The sequence below is a fragment of the Lactuca serriola genome, chromosome 6 (assembly GCF_051521515.1).
Source record: "Lactuca serriola cultivar US96UC23 chromosome 6, Lser_US96UC23_V15, whole genome shotgun sequence".
Lineage (NCBI taxonomy): Eukaryota > Viridiplantae > Streptophyta > Magnoliopsida > Asterales > Asteraceae > Lactuca > Lactuca serriola.
This window is the reverse complement of record NC_136413.1, coordinates 183,819,887-183,833,383: the sequence shown is the minus strand read 5'-3', so window position 1 is coordinate 183,833,383 and position 13,497 is coordinate 183,819,887. Positions and strand designations below refer to the sequence as shown.

Here is a 13,497-nt window from a genome sequence, read left to right as displayed (position 1 = left end):
GATTTTAACGGAGCAATCCTGTCCCGGCCTGTTAAATAATATAACTTTTAAAATAAAGTCAAAATTAGCTGATGGAGTCTAAACGAAAGTTGTAGAGTACATTCTCGCCTACGCGTGGATACAAAGAACGTCGAGAACGGAGCTCGTATGCGAAAGTTACGAATTTTTAAAGTCGAGTGTGCAAATTGCGAAATTGATGACGTGGCTCGATCAGGGCCATCGCTTGCTAACCACGGTGCTTGCTTCAGATCTTGACACGTCACATCTCGGACGCCCAACGCTCGCATCGGACGCCCCACGTATCGTGTGCGCCCCGCGTACAAACCTCGCACGTTGCGCGTTCTAGCCTTCCTCGGTCCACAAGCAGCCATGTCGCACCAAGAGACTTCGGACGCGTGTACGCCCAACGTACTTGAAACTACGCCCAGCGTAGTGCGAGCCCTCGTGGCTATAAAAGGAGGCTGAGGGCAGCCTCATTCTTCACTCTCTCTACAATCTTTCTCTCTCTCTCTCTCTCTCTCTAAGGGTTTTTACCCTCCCCTAAGCCTAGGTGAACCCCTAGCACCCGAACGAAGCCCCGACGCTCCCGGAGTCCCGAGAAAAAGGGTCTTTCGGTTTCGAAACGCTGCTCCAAGCAAAGTCCGATTTTCTTTAAAATCCGCTGTAAGTGAGCTATGCTTACGCAATTTTTAATATAGCTTCTAATTAATTATCGTAACATTATTAGGACCTTAAAATAATTATTTGCGCTATTATTATGAGTTATATAAGTATCGTTTAACGCTTATATAATAATAATAATAGTCAGACTATTAATTTGTCGCGATTATCGTCAGACTAAACCCTAGTGGCCTTGATACTAGGAAAATTGTTTTGAGAGTATTGAAGCGTTGTTCGAGTACTGAGTCACCACCTTTCAAGTGAGTGCATAGTCCCTTTCATGAATATGATTTTAATACAAGTATTGATTGAAGTATTAATTATATGTTTATATGCAAGTTAATTGATGTTGCCTGAAATACGCGTTAAAGAACATACCTGATTATATATGATGATTTAGGATAAAGAGTAAACCTAAATTAATTATGAGGAATATTGGGTAGTATTTTCTTACGAGTACAAGTGAGTTATAGTCAGAGAATAGAACTTTAGAATATGTCATCGATTCGTGAGCATGGATTAGACATAGTCATTCGTCCCTAGTCCGAGAGTATGGATCAAGCATAATCATTCGTCATTAATCTGAGAGTATGGATTAGTCATCCGTCCCTAGTCCGAGAGTATGGATTCGGCATAGTCATTCGCCATTAATCCGAGAGTATGGATTAGTCATCCGTCCCTATTCCGAGAGTATAGATTAGGCATAATCATTCGCCAATAATCCGAGAGTATGGATTAGTCATTCGTCCCTAGTCCGAGAGTATGGATTAGGCATAACCATTTGTCATTAATCTGAGAGTATGGATTAGGTAAAGCCGTTCATTTCTGATCCGGGAGTATGGATTAGGTAAAACGGTTAATCTTAGGTTCGAGAGTATGGATAGTCTCGTTGTGAGGATTGATGGGGTGGGATAAGAGTTGCTTATACATATATGGTGAAATTGTATGTTTTGTGAGTTCTAAATTATATATATGATATAACATTGTGGGATTGAAATCTCTATGTACTCACCAGGTTTCTCAACCTGAACCACTCAGTTTATTTATATCACAGGTGTTGACATGAAGTCACATTACACTGAGAGATTAAGGAGATATAAATCACTAGTGATAATGAATGTAAGTTTTGTTTATGCTTATGTTTCTGTATTGACAATGACATCCCAAATGTTTTAAAAGGATTAAAAATACTTTTCTTCGGAAATGATATGATAATGTAATTATCATGTTTTTCTGGGAACAAATTTCGCAACGTTTTTCTTAAAAGAGATACTCTAATTTTTATAAAGCATAAACAAAATCGGTCTTTTCTGGCCGTGAAAATGGGGATGTCACAGTTGCTGAGGAGCATATTCCAAAAGAAAATGAAGAGAATGATGATGATGATGATGAGATTGATGATGATGAGACAGGTTTAATGGAAAATATGGTAGAGGAAAATTATGAAGAAGATATGGGTTTTGTTGGTGATTTATCTGGCTTTGACAATGATGACATTTCATTCAGTTTTGAGAATGACGAGTATAGCCCAAAAAATGAAGACCTCGATTCCTTCTTTGACAATGTCAATGAAGTTGCTTATCCGGCAACGAAGACAGGGGGTTGGTGAAGTTCAAAAAGTAATGCCTCCTACCTCCGAACAGATGGCTGAAACTACAAAAGTACCGGATACAACGTCAAGGCTTCCTCCCCTTCATGTTGCTATTCCAACATCTTTGCCGTCTGAAAGTGATCTTCTGATGAAGTTTACCTCCCAGCCTCCGTTGAAAAGAAGGCGGCTGACCCAAGGCCGAGAGTACTTGTTAGGGATCAAGTACCACCAATGCAAACACCTACCACAGCTGCTACACCACTTCAACCTACCCTTGAAGGTCCAAGCACCATATTTGAAACCGAGAGATCTTCAGTTCCTGGAGGTTCCTCCCCCCAAGGCATGCACACAACATCGCCTATGAGAGGATTGCAAGGGTCTTGGCCGAATAAGAAGTTGCAGGCCTTCCTCCTCGCGGAAAAGGCATATCAATTGAGGAAGGCAGTCAAGGGGGAGTGGACCCATCAGTCCAAGAGCTCAAGGAAGAAATGGGTGTATTGAATCAGAGAATTATTGAGAGAGATGTTGTGATTAAAAACCTAAAAAACCAAGTCTCTGAGCTTAAAGCAAACAATTCTCTGAAGACATCACATATATCTGATCTCCAGACCCACCTTGGAGCTTTAACCGGCTGTTACTTCGACCTCAAAAATAAATTGGCTACGGAATTTGGTGATAAATTCAAATCATCAGTCGGAGAACCAGGCGGTGTTGAGACCTCTTCCATTGATCCCGCCCAAGCTTCACAGCAAGAACCCCCTGTTGATCCTACCGTTGTAAGAACAACCTGAATAGTTGACCGATTTGAACATGAGCCAGTTCAAGATCCACACTTAGTTGCTTTGAAGCGAGCTCAACAAGCTTCATCTTCTAAGAAACAAAGGTGGATGTTCAAAAGGAGTTCAGATTAGAACTCTCACGGAGAACAACCCCGACTCACTATAACTGAACTAAAAAAGAAACGATTTGGCTCAAAGTACGGAGATCGGTTAGGGATCGTGTCGTGGGGTTTTCATGACAAATTGAATTTGTGGATTGTGAAGCACAAAAGTTCAAATGTGGAGTATTACAAGGACACACATGAATTTTGTTCTTGGACGAGAGTTGATCTGTCTGAACTTGCTAATGCTCCCTTTGTTAATCCATCGAATGATCCAAAGGCAACAGATTTCAAGCTTTTTCTGGAGAATCAAGTGAAAAAAGGGTTTAACTGATATGAAGATTGTTGAATCCTTCATCAAGAGCTTCCCAGATGTACTGGATCTAAAGACCAACGAGCCTTTCAAGATGGTGATGTGGCCTCCTACTAACCAAGTGAGACAGATCCCTATTGTGCATAACTTCTGCGATGGTTCACTGAGAAGTATGCTTTACTGGGTCTATGACGAAACCACAATTTTTGTTGTCATCAGATTTCCTGAAGGTTTATTTCGGTTATATGACAAGAAGGATATGCTTCAGTTTGGAAAGTTGGATATACACTATCTGGCTCAACATCAGATCCATGCTGCTGAAGATATTTTTGAAGATGCTACTAAGGAGTATACTGCGATGATTGTTAAGATTATCGAGAAGTAGATGTGGCTTGGGGTAGTGGGGAGATCTGATGTGCTCATAGTCGAGAAAGACTAAATCAATGCTAGCCCCAAACCAAGGGGGAGATTGACAGGTCATATTTATGTGGTTTGGGCTAGGTTCTTTATGTATAAGTCTTGGTAGGGTTTGGTCTTGTTGTTTTGGTGTTTGCAGCCCTGTAGGTGTTCACGGCCGTGAACCTAGTTTGCGGTTGATCTGTCCCTATAAATAGGTGTATATCAGTATTGTGTCAGTGACGTTGTCAGATAGAGTTCACGGTGTGTGTGTGTATTGTCAAGGTGTACCTGACGTGTTTACGGCCCAACTATAATACGTATGCATTGCTTGATTAATTCTTTCTTCTTCTTGTTCTTGTGCTTGATTTTTCAATTGTTTGATCACCGGTTTGGTTCATGGATTTGGGACTCTACAGTTAAAGAACAAATCTTATGAAAAATGGGATTCAAAGTTGTATAAACATTTTAAATGTTAGGGTATCTTACATTTATGCGATACAGTTCTATAAGTGTCTATATGTGTTAGTTCCCCCTTATGACTAACACACTTTAAAAGATCTAAAAAGAAAAAATTGTAGATTTTATAGTCTAACTATGCGAACGTCTGTGTGTTGCGTAGAAACACCTATATAATCGAAATCTTTACAAATATATGTTTTTTAAATATAAAAATAGCGTTGTTGTTAAATTTGATATAATAATTCACATACTAAGTTGATATAATATATTGATTATTTTGAATTATATGATAATATATACATCTGTTAAAACTGCATAATCTCAATCGCTTGAATGACCTCTACACGCGGGTTACTCATAAATAAAATTCAATATAATAGTTTAATATTATTTATAGTTGTTGTTATTGTTAATTAATTTACTAAAATTTATTTGCTTAACATTTTAATTTCTATCATTGTAATTATTTAAAACATCAAACATTGTTTTTTTGTTTTTAAAAGTAACAATATAACCATTTATATAGAGTTAATTTTAACTATTGTTAGTATAAGTTATTTTAAGTTACTTATTTGAAAACTTTTAACGATTATAAAAATATCTTTAGAAAATATTTTAGTTAATTGAGATTACAATTTAGTTTTTGCATTTAGCATTACAATTTATCACTTTTAACTATTCACAAAGTATTCTTTTGCTTTTAAGTGGAACTGAAATTTATATTTAAGTTGACACTATAATGTTATATTTAAATTAACAATCTAAGTATTGTTTTCAAACTGTTCAAAAGTTGTAGCTTTAAACTTACAATAGTTTACATACAACACCATATTAAATCTAATAAATTAAGTATAATAAGTTAAAGTTAAAGATATAACTTTATAAGTAGAAGTAAATATATTATTTTAATATTGAAATTTAGTTTATTTATGATTACACTTTAGATTTGATATTTATTTAACCTTATTAACCAAATTATAATCATTATTAGAAAGACACTATAATTTATCACTTTTAAGCGATTTACAAAGTATTCTCTGGGTTGTTTAAGTTTAACTAAAATTTATATTTAAGTTGATCTTGTGATGTTATATTTAAATTAACAATTTAAGTATTTTATACAAATTGTTCAAAAGTTGTAGTTTTAAATGATAATGGTTTACATACAACAACATATTAAAACTAATAGTCAAGTATAATATGTTAAAATTTAAAAACATAACTTTATAAGTAGAAGTAAATATTTTTTTTTAATATTGAAATTTAGTTTATATATGATTACACTTTAGGTTTGATATTTATTTAACCTTATTAACCAACTTATAATCAATATTAGAAAGAAATTAAAAAGTCATGAGAGTTTCAAATGAATGTGGTGAAAAGAAAAATATTTTATTTATAAGTATACTAGACGAATCTCTGCGTGTTGCGCAAAAATATATTTATATAGTTTTTTAACGACAAACACACACACACACAATTATTTAATCATTCTCCTAATTCTATAAATCGTGATTTAAAATTTATAAATGAAAAAACAACGTTAATAAATGTATATAAAACATATATTGATTTCTATATATAACGAAAAACAAACAGTATAAAAAATAAATATTTGATGATTTTACTGACCATTTTAAGGTTTGTAAATTGTATATAAGTTGTATGTTAGTTTATGTATTTAATGAATAACAAATATATGAAAAACATAAATACTATAATTTTTAATAATATAAAAACACTATAATGTCTACTATAACATTTATAACAAAAAAAACCTTATTAAACACTGATAAATCATACAAAAAATATATAGAAGACACATATTATATATATATATATATATATATATATATATATATACACACACACACACACACACAAAGACACATACATACATACATACTATTAAAATAATCATATCGTTATTATTAACTTTGAAATAATTATATTTATATGAAGTTGATATAAAAACTCATTATAACATGTTTGATGTCTTTAAGCCATACAACAAAAAATTATTAATAAGATTAAACTAATTATGAAAGAATATTTATTGTTCCAAGAAAAATCCATATAGTAATTACCATGATGCGGCAAAACACCTTTTTTTTTCAACTCTTCATATTTTAATTAAAAATATCTTAAAACACGTGTTTGTTTGTGAGAAAACTTATTTATATATTACTAATACGGATACAGTGTATATAAATGACTGAAAAATAAAAAGTCAAAATCAATTACTAACCATAAGTTACAAAAAATTTTGTGTTGTAGTGATTCATAAGTATACACGAATTACAAAAAATCTTTTGTTGTTGTGAAAACTTCAAATGAATTTGATTTAAGTAAATTTCCAGCAAAGTAAAACTATATATATATATATATATATATATATATATATATATATATATATATATATATATATATATATGTGTGTGTGTGTGTGTGTTTGTGTGTGTGTATGTATGTATGTATGTATAAATACAAACACACAATACACGCTATTAAAATAACTATATCACTATTATTAATTTTGAAATAATTATATTTATACGAAGTTGATATAAAAACTCATTATGACATGTTTGTTGCATTTTAAGGCATACAATAAAAAATTATTAATAACATTAAACTAATTATGAAAGAAACTTTGTTAAGCTTGGAAACTTCTCATTTAAGGCCACTTCATTTAAGATTTATACAACTTGCTATAACGATGGACTTGAAATTAAGCTTTTAAGATACAAATTATGGAGCATATCAATATACTTAACATGTATTGTTTAATCAATTACAATATGTGGTTCAAACAACCTTTTATACATGTGAAAATATAAATATAAAAGGAAACAAAAATCTAATAAAAAACAAAGCATATTGACATATTCATAACAAAAACGAAGAGATAAAAACAAATAAGCTAATGATGATGTTCTCACATGCAACTTCGAAAATTGCAAACCACAACTCGAATCGCACATCACTATTGGAAAAAAAAAATATAACACAACCAAACTATGAGTAAAAAGTGATACATTCATCCACAACCTTGACTTGTAGAGCTTTTTTAGGAACTTCATCACTGCTCATATGTTCTAAAAGAATTGTGCCAATTGAAATTTTTTCTTTTCATTTTCTCATGATATCCTTCTTACATGTAAGAGTTTATATAACATGTTTGGTGTTTAATACTAAATCAGTTACTTAGGGGTGTTTGACACATAGACTTGTCATCTCATTCAACTCTCATATTTTTTTTAGTAATTTTCATTTTCAACTACAGCAACAAGTTCAATTGTCATCGTACAATGAGTGAGATGACAAACGGGCAACAAGCTGTGCCGCTAAGCCTTTTTGAATGGTAAAACTAATTCTTTTAAAGACTACATCCGAAGATCTAGGGGATATAACATTACTATGCATGATTCGTTGTATTCTTTTAAGAAGCTCTACCGCATCTGGTGCGAGGAAACCAAACGTATCAAATGCAAATGGTATGAACACGTGTTGATTTTCCATGCACGATCTCTCATGTTTGGTGACTTTGCTTGTGGCTACTTTTAAAGCAGCATGTCCCGCTGTGAAACCCCCAGCCCTTAGGCCCACGAAAGGGGATACCCCTGTAAGATCGACACATGTGTGTTTCCCTCCGACCCATCCAAAAATCAAAATGTCAGCCGGTCTGAGGGTTTGACCTTCCTTCTGTCGGATCGGTCAAGAAATTAACAGGTGCCTCTTTCTTAGCAGAAACCCCGGCACGCTTAAATATGTCAAACAAAACATCCATAACCATATCGTGCCTGTATTTGAATCCCGGGAGTTCTTTACAGTGAACTGCATGCTCTCCAAAAAAGTCCAAACATGCCTTGCGACACACAGGACATATCTCGTCAGCTGGGAAAATGGGAAGCATGAGTCGATATTTGAGAATAGTACGATACTCCTATTGAACTCACAATTATGAATGCTCTTACTTTGAACTTTAAGTCTCGAAATTTGACCTAAAAAGTCAACCAAAAAAAGTTAGTGAAAAACGGGGACTATTTATCTTGGACTTTAAAACTTGAAATTTGACCTATTTTTAAGGATGCGGGTTTTATTTTGTTAAATATAATTAAGAAAATTGATCATTGGGATGAATATTTTGCGTGCTCTTCTATTTACCTACTTAGAATAAGTCAAATAGCAATTATATGCCATGCGGTAGTAGCAAATGTTTAGACAAAAATGAGACGTAACATAATATCAAATCCTCGCAATCATCATATGAATCACATTTTTGCATGTTACATATGAGTCAAAACCATATGAAAACTTACAAAATAATAATAAACCGATCCAAAATTGTTGATGCTCTATTATAGAGATTATCATATCTTAGTCCTAAAACACTCGTTAGGGACCAAAATAATACTCCATTGGACCCCATTAAAATAGAATCGATTAGCTAAGTGATGGCTTTTCTTGAAAGTTCATTCTGTTTATCTCTCTCCATACCAAGTCTCCTCGACTGAAGCCAAAATTGCGAAGTTCCGGCCAAAAACCTCACTTTCTGAGCCGGAGTCAGCACCTCCAACACTTCTCCGGCGGTATGTTGCCGGAGACAATCAGCATCTCTCATTACAGCCAGCATCGCCGCCTTCAAGTCCCCGAATGCATCTTCCATTTCAGACGCCTCCCCATCAACCAATCTCGCTTCCCTCTTCACCAAATCTGAGAACGGCTGTGCCGCAACGCTCTCTTGCACACTCGCCAGAGCCTCCGAAATCTCCCTCTCCAACCGCCGTGTCTTCTCTCTCACCACCGCAATCCTCTCATTCTGTTCTTCACTCAATTCCCCACCCACCGACTCCCTAATTAACCGAAACGCCATCGATGGTCTAAACCCAGTTGCCCATAAAAGCGTCCGCTCGAAAGAACTGAACCAAGGCGGAGAAAACATGAGAAAAACATCGGAGTCAGCTGCTTTGCTTTTCTCATCGTAGTACTCTTGGTAGTGGCACAACACCTGGTCGACCAAATGCCTCACTGAATCTTCTTCGGTTTCATTTTGAGTGGCTATCGCTACGAGCTTGTCGAGGTAGCTCCTGTGTTGAACCTCCCAATCCTCAAAATATTCAGCAAATGATTCCCGAACTGATCTCTGATTATCCATTTTCAGTCCAAGGCTCAGGTCGAAGAAGAAGCAATGTTCTTATATACAGAAGCATGATTAATTATTCTTAGCTGCTAAGAATCTGTTTCCTTGTGTGTATTGTGATTTATGTTGTGGGCGGCTGAGGGATTTGGAATATTTTTTTCCATCCGTGTGTATTGATAAGAAGATTCAGGGAAGTAAATTAGTAATGGCGGTTTGTAAATGTCCAGCAACAGGGAAGATGAGTATATTATAAAAAAATAAAAAATGAATATAATATTTTTATTTTCGTCATCTCTTGTTTCTTGCGATATCATATGAGTATGGTTGATTCCTTTTTGGCGAAGACAATATTAATTAGAGGTGCCACCGCAAACCCAAATTTCTCGAGGTTATAAAAAATATGATTTATTATTATTTCAAATAAATAATAATCATTTGTTGTATTTTGACTAGAATGGTCCCGTGTTATATCACAAAAATACAATCTCTGGAATACTGATAGGTCGTTTCATAGTTATAACAAGTTTCTTCTGCGTTGATCTTTCGAAGTGCTTATTCTTGCAATTCTCACACCACTTGGCTTCAATGCTACCCCCAAATTTCTTGTTGTCCGGTTCAGACTTCGTGAATCTCCCTTTCTTATCGGATCTTAGAGATCCCTCCAGCTTTCTCTTCTCTTAGGTTTTCGTTCTCTCCAGACCCTTCTCACGAAGTTGAGTCTCTACATTCTTGGCTGCTCACGAAGTTCAGTAGGCACCAAGTAGGGGAATAACTTCATTTTCTCGGTGAATGCGGTGACATACTCATCAATGCTCATTTTCTCCTTCTTTAGGTTCTGAAACTCGTTGTTCATGTCTATCAGATATACTTACGAGCAATACTGCATCTTAAACTACTCCAGGAACACTTCCCAAGACATCTTCATGGCTTCTCCCTATGACATTGTATCTGACAACAACTTCCACCAACTTAAAACCCCAGTCTTTAGTTGTCTTACTGCAAAGACAGTTTTCTGCTTTTTGTTGCACTTGCAACTCTCAAATACCATCTCCATCTCGAAGATCCAGTCCATAATCTTTACTGGCTTTGGGCTTCTCGAAAGACTTGGTGACTTAGCACCAAAGAAGTCCTTATATTTATACCCATCCTTGTCAATCCCTTTTCCGGATCGTTCCTCCTTATCACTTGGGGTTCAGCTTGACTCACAGTTTGGCTGTAATTCCCTTCCTCCGATTGTTCCTACTCCAACTTTCATTGCACTACAGGTGCAATAGGTTTTCTTCCATTTCCCCGAAGTATACGCCTTGTCTCTTCTATTTAACGGTCTAACATTACGTGTATCATCACCATTGTGATAGGTTCGGGTGCAGGTGCGATGATTGGTACACGAACTATCTCCCACTCAGGCTGTTGGTTTCCATGGTTGTTTCCTAATCCGCTTTTTGTCCTCATCATGTCGTTCTATACACTAAAGTGGCATTTTGTGCGCCGAGAAGAGAATATAGATAGGGAAGGTTTAAGCACACAATCTTCCTTATCGCTCCGAATAGTTTTATGTCAGGTCTAATACCGTAATTAAAAGTTTAGAAACCTGTACACATAAAATTTCCTAACTCTAGATCGACAACAAATCTTAAATCTAGTAATATCAATTTAGATAGGCCGCCTAAGGTATCTCAAGGCATCTTATAGCATGCAAAAGTCATTTAGCACAATAAACAAATTAGGCATCTAATCCTACAGTATCCTAGTGCTTGTGTCAGTTCAAATGTACTACCTAAAATATTATAGACACACTCCTTACAATCATCGCTTAGCATTCTAAGTTTATGTCTAGAAATCCTACAAATTCCTAGTTCCCTTAAATTAATGTTCTGATACCAACTGTGACATCCTCAAATTTATGGTTATTTTAAAAAAATTATTTATGCCTATTTTAAAACAACGTATTTCTTTTGTTGCAAAATTGGTCCCAAAAGTATCAATTCAATGTAAGACAAGTAAATTCCTTTTGAATTCTAAGGTACTCTCTTTCATTAAGAGTTACAAGATTCATCATTCGAGGGGAAGTAGACTACTCAAGAATTTCACATTTCATTTATGTCATAATTGAATACAAAATTCATAAAATTTAAATAAAAAATAATTAAGGAAGATGAAGTCCATGAAGTTTTTCTTGGTCTCACTAGAAACGTGATTATGGAGTAGATCTTTTTGGAGTTTTCTAGAATTTGAAAGTGAGAACTCCTTTCTTTTTCTTTTATTGGTATACCTCCTTGAGCCAGGCACAAACTGATGGATTCCACCATGTCAATGTGACACTCTACCACCAACTTCTATCCCTTCCTTACGTGCATCGAGAAACTTGGTGCCGAACATTTTTTTGGTAGGTGTACCTTTGGAACAAACGACGAATCTGTTTAAGGAAATCGAGTCTAACACGAGCCACATCCACTACATTTATTACTAACGTTTTCTATTGTTGATTATTCGATTAAAAAAGGGTGACAAGAACTAACAATCTTAAATAGATAATGGCCAATCACGCTGAACAACCTGAAAAAATTTCTATTCTGAACTTCAAGAGGTGGCAGCAGAAGGTGTTATTCTACTTGACCAATTTGAACTTGGCTCGGTTCCTAACAGAAACTACTCCTGTAATTGTTGAGGGACAAAATGATACTCATCTTATACAAAAAGGAAGTTAAGAATCAACTGAATAAGAAAATCAAGGTAGTTAGAAGTGATAAGGGTGGAGAATATGTTTCTCCATATGCTGAAATTTGTGCGCAAAATGGAATTCGTCATGAATTCACATCACCCTATTCACCTCAATCTAATGGCGTTGTTGAAAGAAAGAACCGTACCTTGAAAGAGATGGTTAATGTCATGCTAATTAGTTCTGGTTTAAACTATTCAATGCGGGGGAAGTTATTTTTTTGGTCTATCTTTTAAATAAGATAATTAGCAAAGAAAAGGATGAAACATCATATGAACTTTGGATGAGAAGAAAGCCATCATATAAGTACTTACGAGTGTGGGGGTGCCTAGCCAAAGTTGTTGTACCACCACCAAATGTATAAAAGTTAGATCCTAAAACAGTGGATTGTGTATTCATTAGATATACACAAAATAGTAGTGCTTATCATTTTCTTGTGCATAATTCTAAGAATCCTGAGATACAGAAGAATACAATAATGGAATCAAGGAATGCTTCATTCTTTAAAGATGTATTTCCTTGTTTAAACAAGGAGGTTTAAAGCCCACCTTTACCAAATAACAAAGTTGTTCGGGAGGATAAACAAGCTCAATCCGAGGAAGAAGAGATAGAAATTAGAAGAAGTAAGAGGGCTAGAGTTGAAAAATCATTTGGTGACGATTTTTACACCTATGTGGTGGAAAGTGAACCTAAGCCCTACCAAGATGCGATTACTACTTCTGAGGGACCTCAATGGAAAGAAGCCATCAAAAATGAGGTAGAATATATCTTACAAAATCATATGTGGGAGCTTGTAGATCTACCTCCAGGTAGCAAGCCACTTCGTTACCGTTGGATCTTTAAGAGAAAGATGAAAGTCGATGGTAGTATTGATAAATACAAGGCAAGATTGGTAATCAAAGGGTATAGACAAAAGGAAGTTCTAGATTAATTTGATACGTATTCGCAAGTAACACGAATAACATCCATTAGATTAGTGCTTGCCATTGCAGCTATTAGAAACCTCCAAGTTCATCGAATGGATGTGAAAACTGCTTTTCTAAATGGGTAGTTGGAAGAAGAAATTTATATGGAGCAATATGAGGGATTCGTTGCCTCGGGATAGGAGAACAAGGTTTGTAAACTTGTTAAGTCTCTATATGGATTAAAACAAGCTCCAAAACAATGACATCAAAAGTTTGATCAAGTCATGGTGGAAAGTGGTTTTAGAATCAATGTGTGACAACCCGGAATTTCCATTCTGAACAAACCATATCAAGCCAAGAGAAGTTAGAACAATTACAGTGAAATTCCAGACTTCGGGTATAAGTTTGATAGTTTTTCAAGATTTACA

The 13,497-nt window shown here is 35.1% G+C and overlaps 1 pseudogene; it reads right to left on the bottom strand.

Annotated features, from left to right (window-relative positions):
- Positions 1-8,521: 8,521 nt before the first annotated feature.
- LOC145057523 (protein ZW2 pseudogene) lies at positions 8,522-9,689 on the bottom strand (annotated as a pseudogene).
- Positions 9,690-13,497: the final 3,808 nt, after the last annotated feature.